Genomic DNA, 8,671 nt, shown 5'->3' on the forward strand with positions numbered 1-8,671 from the left:
GGGGGGGGGGGAGACAAAGCGTGTCCTAAAAGCAGATATACTCATATAAGAAAAGTAGTTCTAGTATTTTGCAGATGTATTACAATGCTAAAATGCACCAAAGAAATGATGCAAATTCCCCACTGGTCTAATTAATGCCCTAGTTAGTCTCCACTTGCTCCGCTCTACTTGACTCCCACCCCTTCTCTGGGTAGCTCCGATCCTGGGAGGACAAACCTTCAGAGAACAGAGCCCGGCTCCACAGCCAGCCTCTTCAGTCGGATTCTAGCAATGAAGTCACTGGCCAAGACCCGAAGGCAGAGCGAGGGGAGGTCAGGGAACTTCCCCTCCTGGCAGGCCTCAAAGCCACAGCTCCCACAGGCCCTCCTCCACAAAGCCAGCTCTCTGGGCTCTGGTAATCCCCAGAGAAGGCAGCGCTTCTCACCGCTGCTGGTCCCTGGGTGCTCCCTAACCTCTGTAAATAGTACCTTCTTTTGGACCATCAAGGATTAAAATCTCTTTCCTGCCAGGACCCTCTCCAATTAAGAAGTTTTAAAAGGTCTTGAGATTTGTGTAAACATGTATTAGTATGTATTATTGTTATGCACATAATTGCTAAGAATCACATACAACGAGCTCACTTCCAACTGAAGCTGGTTAACAGCTGAAACACCCATCACAGTTAATTTTAGGTCTGAAATAGAACTCTGCATTGTCTTCCAAAGAGGAATGTTATAAATCCCACATAAGCTTTAAAAGAAAAATCAGGGAAGAGATTCCGGTAACTGATATTTCACTTCCTTCAACCATACAGTGCCTAGTTAAGGCAAACAATCTTTGTTGTTATTGTTGAAGCCCTCTGGAAGCACAAGAGGAAGAAAATAGGTTTGAACTAGTGGTTATCAAATTTTGTTGTGCATGTAAAAAACAGGGAAGCTTGTTAAAATCCAATGGCTGAATCATACCCACTCTGCCCTGACGTATGCTTTTTTTTACTAGCTGCCCAGGTAATTCTGACACACATATAAAATTAAGAGCGACCTGTAAGTGGCCAACCTCCCAATGCTCTAACATGCCCAAAAAATCCAACACAGTAACAATAACCGTGCCCACACCCAAAAGTAAAATAACAATAACCGTGCCCACTATGTGCCAGGCAGTGTGATACATGCTTCACATGTATTAGTAGGTAAGCCAGTCTTCACAAGAGCCATCCCAGGTAGGCATTATGAAGCCCAGAGAAACTGTGCAACCAAGGCCATGCGGAAAAAAGCCAGGATCGCTTCAGGCCTGCCATTCCTCGGACCCACGAGCAAGACAGCAAGCCTTGGAGCATAAGCACAACACCGCAGCCCTGGGCCCACTGTAGTACGGACCGAGCAGTTAGGAAGCAAGCCCAATCCATCCCCAAGTGAGCTCCCACCACTCACCCTTTTTACCCATCTCTCCCTCACCAAGGCCTTCTACCACACAGTTGATTATCACGTACTGGTAGAAATTATAATTCTGTATTTGGATAGACTGTTCTCCCATGTGGGTACCTATTATGTGCTAAATAGTTTAAGGGCTTTGGCATCAGACAGAACTGGCTTCCAGAGTCACCAAATATTCTCTGTAATCTTAGGTTAATGTGACGTCTCTGTGCCTCGGTTTCCTAATCTGTAAAATGAGGGTCATACAACAGAAAAGTGGGTGAAGGAAGACATAGGTTAGTGTAAGATGTGAAAAAATAATAATAATTTATAAATTATCAAGGATTCGGGAGGAAGGGAGGGAGGAAGGGGGAGAAAATGAAGAGCTGATACCAAGAGCTCAAGTAGAAAGAAAATGTTTTAAAAATGATGATGGTAACAAATGTACAAATATGCTTGACACAATGGATGGATGAATGTATTTTAAAAAGAGCTGTATGAGCCCCATGATTAAAATAATTAATAAAAGAAAAAAATGAGGGTCATAATACCAACCTCACTGAAGCTGAACTAACATACTCAGGTGTCAATACCTGACACACGGTGAGCACTCAAACAACTGTGGCTGCTATTAAAATTATACTCGCTCAGTGGTTACCGCAGCCCCTCGTCAGGAAAAAGCCAGGGCTGTACAATGTCCTAAAGATGTACAGTCTCAGAAACTCAGGAACCCACAGGGGCAGTTCCACCCTGTACCATGTGATCACCAAGAGTCAGAATCAACTCGATGGCAGTGTTTGGTTTTGTAGCACCAATGTATTGGTCTTAGTTTCCATAACTTTCTCATGTTTCCCCTGAAACTATGGTAAAAGATCACACTAGCATTTATCCAAAAAGCCCTGGTGGTGTTGTCAGGTTGGTCTGTTAACCACAAGGTCAGGGTTTCAAACCCATCAGCTGTTCCACAAGAGAAAGTTGAGGCTATCTGGTCCCATAAAGGTTCACAGCATTGGAAACCCCATATAGAGTCACTAAGTCAACCGGATGGCAGTGATTGCGTGTGTTCATCAGAAGGATGCTAGGAAGGGCTGCATCTCAATGGCCTAATGGTTCCCAGCGCACTGAAGATCAGAAGAAGCATATTTGAGAGCAAATGAATTTTTAACAACCCACTGCCATCCAGTCAATTCCAACTCATAGCAAACCTACAGGACAGAGAAGAATTGCCCTTCATGGGCACCAAGGCTATAAATCTTTTTTTTTTTTTTAAAGGCTGTGAATCTTGACAGAAACAAATTGCCACCTCTTTCTTCTGTGGGTTCCAATAGCCAAGCTTTTGGTCAACAGGCAAGTACTTTAACCACTGTACCACCAGGTACCACTTTGACAACAGTCTATTTCCCAACCTCAGGATCAGTGCTGTTGATGACACACTGCGATGATGAGTCTATAATTATGCTCATTCAAAACAATACTAAAATGACACTCAGCACAGGGACTTGAATACTTAGAACAGTGCCTGACCTATATAGCACACGCTCAAATATTTGTTGAATGAATGAACATGTACAAGAGCCAACACTGACACACCTCAGGACTTTACTCTTTATAAAGATGGGTTTAATCACCAAACTCGATGCCAATGTGCCCAGTATTAAACAGTACTTTATAATTCCCCCTTTTTAGAAACTGTTGGCTTTTCTTTAAAAACTCTCCAATTAGAAAGGTTAATGATAATACGCAGCTCCATTAATCTAATGAAAATGTGCATCATGCTCATAGCCTACCTTCCTTTCTTTAATTTTTAAGTTTTTAACCATCATAACTTGAGTGATTCTGGTTTTTCAGAATTTCTGAAACCATGTGAAAAAAAGCCGTAAGACAAAGTCAGTCAGGGATAGGGGCTCAGTGGTAGAATTCTTGCCCTTGGTACAGGAGACCCAGGTTCAACTGCTGTCCAAAGCACCTCACAGCAGCTGCTGCTCCTCTTCAGTAGAGGATCGCATGTTGCCGTGCAGTCTGAAAACTACTTTGGCAGTTTTCAGACTAAGATAGACCGGAAAGAAATGGTGATAATTCTGAAAACAGCCCATGAAAACACTATGATCGTGGAAATGGCACAAGACTGGGCATCATGTCTGTGTTGACTAGAGAAACAAATCCGTAGGCACTCGTCTGTGTATAAGAAAGAGCTTTAAAGACAAGAACAGTTGAATATTGAGAAAACATCCAGCCCAGTCCAGATCAAGTCCGTAAGTCCAGTATCAGCTCATATGTCCAATACCAATCTATAAAGTCCTCTTCAGACTCACGAAATACATGCAATGATGCCGGATGAAGGAAGATCACAGGCTAGTGGATGGGAAGTCTTGTGGATCCAGGAGCATTATAAGCATCTGGGTGCTGGCAGGGGCTTCCACGTGGCTCCTGCAGGTCCAGGGTTCTCACTGCCATCAGCATAGCCCCATGTGTCTTGTCAGTAGAGAGACTCTTGGTGAGGAGAGAGAGAGAAGTCTCCCACCTCCAAGGAGGAAAATACAGGAGTTCCCACAATTCTCAGGAGAAGGCCATACCGGTATCACACAGAAGCCTCAATGGTTATATCTTGATTGACAGGTCAGACTCCACCCCTTCACTCGTAATCCTCTCAAAGTGACACCAGATTCTGCACCTTCTACAATGTCCATGAGTTGGAGCTCACCGTGACGGCAGCAAACCACATCTAGACGACAGAGAACTACGCAGTGGGGTGGAGAACTGGACGTCACTGCTTTGGGATGAACAAACAGAGGGTCCATTCTGAACTCTGCTGCCCTTCAAGAAGTTTCATCATTTTTCTTGTCTTCAGTCTCCAGATGTAATAATACACTCAGCCCCATCTCACTCATCAAGTTGTTTTAAGGACCAAATGTATGTAAAATGATTTTGAAAACAAAACTTCCATACAAGTAGGATATTCACTTGTGACATAACCTCTTTGGATTTTTAAAAGAATGGTTTCTTTTATTTATTTCCCCCCCCAATTTTATGTCTTAGTCACTCTTCCAGTTTCCTAGATCTAAAGGTCTGCCAGGTAGGGAGGAACCAGTGCACACCTTTAATTATAGCTCAAATAGAGTATGCCCTCAGTAAATATTTGTTGGAAAAGAGACTCATTTACATATAATAGAAACCAAAAAATCTCTAGCACACACAATTCACTGCCTTCTAAAGGTTAATCAGGAGGTTACTTTCAAATAAAATAACAAGTGAAATCATAGACAAAAGATGCCTGTACTGGTGTCACCAGCACCACCTGCCTTTGTGTATGACACTCGGGACGGAGGAGCTGCCTGTGTGAATATGCACTGAAGGAATGTGTGCCAGTGTTTTGGTTTCACCTGAGACGGGCTCTCTGCATTTCCTCTATATTTACTACTCAGAAGCTCTCTAAAGATGCCACGTCTGTTCTTCTGGTTTTACTTCAGTATTAATGGGGAGAACTTCGGGTCAATCCTTACTCCCGATTTAAAAAAAAAAAAAGAAGGAAGGAAGGAAGGAAGGAACGAAGGAACGAAGGAAGGAAGGAAGGAAAAGTTTATTTTTTAAATCCATAAGCAGAAACATATAATCTAATACTTGCATTTCGAGATTAGCAATCCACACATGTCAGAGTAGAACTGTTCCCCAGAGTGTCCAATGGCTAACTTTTCAGGGTAAATTGTCAGAGACACCACTCAGTGATCCCAAACTGCCCAGCGTACAGGAAGCAGTCAAGCACATTAATCATGTGTACCACCCAAGGGTCCCACACATTAAATAACACCTCAAAAATACAAGTTAGGAACTTACTTCATTCTAACAAGTTCATAAATATCTATAGCAAAAAAATAACAATAATAGCCAAAACAGCTATGTCACAGATCATCCTTTAATAAAAGCCTTTAAATTCTGGACTTGTTTTTACAATCAACATTATAGGTGCTTTGAGGTAAAAAATTCCTAATAGTTCAAACCAACAAATGAGACCATACTCACTCTAGCTACCCAATTCATCCTCTACCCTTTTCTGCTCATTTTCCCACTTTCATTCTATTACTGAAATGTGACTTTCGATACGTTACAAGAGACCAGCCTTATGTGCTCATTTTTGTCCTCTTTGTCTACCCCAGCTCAAGGGACATTCCTAAAATAAACAAGAGCCATAAAAAGGATGTGTCCTAATAGTAGAGGTGACAATTTAATCATAATCTTAAAACAAATTTCCCCCTCGTGGGAATACCTAATTGTATAATATTTAAAATATAGCTATTGTATTTATGGACAACAATTTGATTTGGGGAAGACTTCAAAGTTGTATCATAACCATGACCATTTCATTTTAACTATAATGAAAACCATTACTAGATTACAGTCCAATTCTAGTTCATCTAAAGACCATTAAATAAAAAGCATCACTTGCAATGTCTCCTGCCTTGGCCTTGCAAAAGAATAGGGTTTGCTTAAGCAATACTTCACCTTATTTGTGATAACTATAACTGCGAGGTATAATTTTACTATCTGATTTAAATTTTTTGAATTTGAATATTTTCTTATACCAACTTTTTCCAATAAAGTCCACTATGAAACCAAAAATATAAATAAATCAGTAAAAGCCATCACAATGATGTATATGTATCATTCTGGGACGAAAGCAGAAATTATCAACAACATGAGATCACATTTTGACTTTGAACTTGAGAATGAAGAAACACACACGGAATTTTAAATTAGGTCCACTCCGAGGACTTTCTCGAAGCTTCTTGTTACACTCTTTAACATAATACCAGTTGTATAGATTTAGTTAAATAATCTACCAATTGAGCTGAAATCCAGGCAACCAGGCCTGGGAGAAAGAACAAAAGCTGCAGGGTGAGAAGCTTGAGTGAGGTACGAATACAGGTAAACAGCACTGTGAGAGAAGTACTTAATTCTCCAGGCCTCCATTTCCCCGATGTTAAGACTATACCACCATTAACCTTGAAAATGATTTTCAAGAGCGACCAGCTCAGTTAGTGTTTCACTTATGGCAGCTGGCTAATTGAGTGACATTCTTACACTACTAATAAACCAACTCAGAAATGATTATGAAAAAAAAAAAAAAAGAAATGATTATGAATTGTCTTATGATAGGCATCACAATTAAACTGCATGGGATTTATTAAAAGTGTTGTTCTTTTCGCAGTCCTTTAAAATATGGTATTTTCAATACACAGGACAGAAGTTGCGCAAAGGTCAAAGACATCTTTTTGAAACTGACATTTTTACATATCAAAGAGAGGGCTTCAAGTATCAACAAACAGTGAAAATTGATTTTTCTGATCCTGTTTTTGTTTCAATATTTGGGGTACTAGTATTTATTCAAATTCCACATGGTCAAAACCTATAAAACTTTCTATCTTGGAACCCAGATACAGCCCGTCCTCTAAACAATGGGCTACATGATACACCACAGACTCCAGGCAGAAGTCACAACAGGATGAGAAAACAGCCTCCAGCCTCTCTCAGATTTCCTGGCCACTGTTATTTTAAAACTCGATCACATAAACATAAACAGGCGGAAAAATCCCTTTCAGATAAGCCTACTGGGCTATACTCTAACTACTGTTGAAAGCTCATACATGAACTCTTTTCAATCCCTTGCATTAATTTGCTTTAAATGTTGCAATAGCTCACTACATTTTTCTAATGTTTCTAGGACTAATGAAGAGCATCCATGCTTTGTATTTCATGTACATAGTTTTATATTTCATGTTATGCTTTTTATCTAAGACCTATTCTTTGTCACTGTCACTGCATTCTAAAATTAGTTCTTTAAAACACAAATGTAACTTACAGCATGTGAACAGGTCACACAAATGTAAGAGCAAATTTACCTACAACAAAATGACTTCTATTTACCACTCTGGATGTGATTCCTGGGCAACTGAAAATACTCAAAATAAGCTGGATATTTAAAAGTCAATAAGCTACTTTTGAATGGCTGTATTGTTTCCAGCTCTGGCCATAACTCACTTTGTAACATTTGTGGTGTTTCTAAAATTGATGATAAAAGACAGTATGCTAATTTCACTAAGTATTTCCAACTGGAAAACCACAATACCCAAGACATCTATGAAGTTCAGTTAATTTGTACAGAAATGTTGCTTTGCTGCCAACCTTTGTACTGTACCCACTACCAACTCAAGTTCAAGATCCACATTTTATGGTGTGAGGACGTTTCCTGTTAAGCCTTAAGACTACTAGATTTTAAAACTCTCAAGTGCTGACTATATTTAGCTGTATTGCTAAATATGCCCCACCAGAAACCAAACTTTTATTAAATTCGGGCAGTGGTCCTCACTTGCAACTAAAAGCTGCAAGTGGATTTTTTTTTTTTTTTGCTGCAAGTGGATTTTGCTGCATCTCTCCACCAAAAATGTTTAGCCAGATTAAAGTCTGTTTTCTGAAACTGTATAACCCTATTTCTGACACACAAGCTCTACTAGCCGCATTAACAAATTAGTCCTCACTTAAGGCAAAAAATTCAGACTTCGGTCATTTTAAGGAGTCTGGGAAATTAACACTTACATTGACAGAAGCAAGCATACTTTTGGTACGGGGCCATCTATCCAATGAAAATACAACTCTGGAGAGTCCCAACCTACTCTCCAAATGATTAAACTGTACAAAACTACTCCTCACATTTGAGAACAAAACGCATTCTTCCTGCACTGACTGTTGCTTGTTGACAAAAAGGGAAAACAAAACGATCATGGGGTCTAAGTCAGAGGTGGACACCTGAGTGGTCAGTCTCTGAGACCAGAGAAGAAATGCAAAAGTACCCTGGAGATAATAAACCCGTAAAAGGAGAGTCTCATTGTCCACCTGGGGAAATGTGAGCCACCACTGGCACTAAGGAGAGCTGCCGCCGGCGCCCGGTCACGGTCACCGCCCGGTGCCGCCCATCACCTGCTGCACCCACCTGCGTCCTGGGAAAGGGAAATGAGCCGTCAGCCCCGGCGCAGGGCTTGGCCGGCGAAGAGCCGGGAGGTCGGGGCTTCGGGACACTTACCGGTGCGGGCGGAGAGGCAGGTGTGCGGCACCGGGGTTACCTGTCGCCAGTGAGACCTGGGGGCGTGGGTGAGAGGTGACGAGGAGGAGGGAGGAATGACGACACGGGCGGCACAGGGTGCGGGAGGTGACAGCGGTGGCCAGGATCCTGCTCGCTTCCTGCTCGGACAGATCCCCGGGTCCGTCTACGCCCGCCGGCCGGCACCCCG

At 41.6% G+C, this 8,671-nt stretch overlaps 1 protein-coding gene across 4 annotated transcripts in view; it reads right to left on the reverse strand.

The window, feature by feature from the left end:
- MYO6 (myosin VI) overlaps positions 1-8,638 on the reverse strand; it is a 185,029-nt gene extending 176,391 nt beyond the window's left edge. For all 4 annotated transcript variants that reach the window (XM_030886766.2, XM_004696300.4, XM_030886763.2 and 1 more), the window contains exon 1: positions 8,464-8,638. The gene's annotated coding sequence lies outside the window, so the exon portion shown is untranslated. The remainder of the gene's footprint in view (positions 1-8,463) is intronic.
- Between the last annotated feature and the right edge of the window lie 33 nt (positions 8,639-8,671).

Source organism: Echinops telfairi, unplaced genomic scaffold (genome assembly GCF_000313985.2).
Source record: "Echinops telfairi isolate 266 unplaced genomic scaffold, ASM31398v2 ScPeMD7_3533;HRSCAF=4204_0, whole genome shotgun sequence".
In the NCBI taxonomy this organism is placed as follows: domain Eukaryota; kingdom Metazoa; phylum Chordata; class Mammalia; order Afrosoricida; family Tenrecidae; genus Echinops; species Echinops telfairi.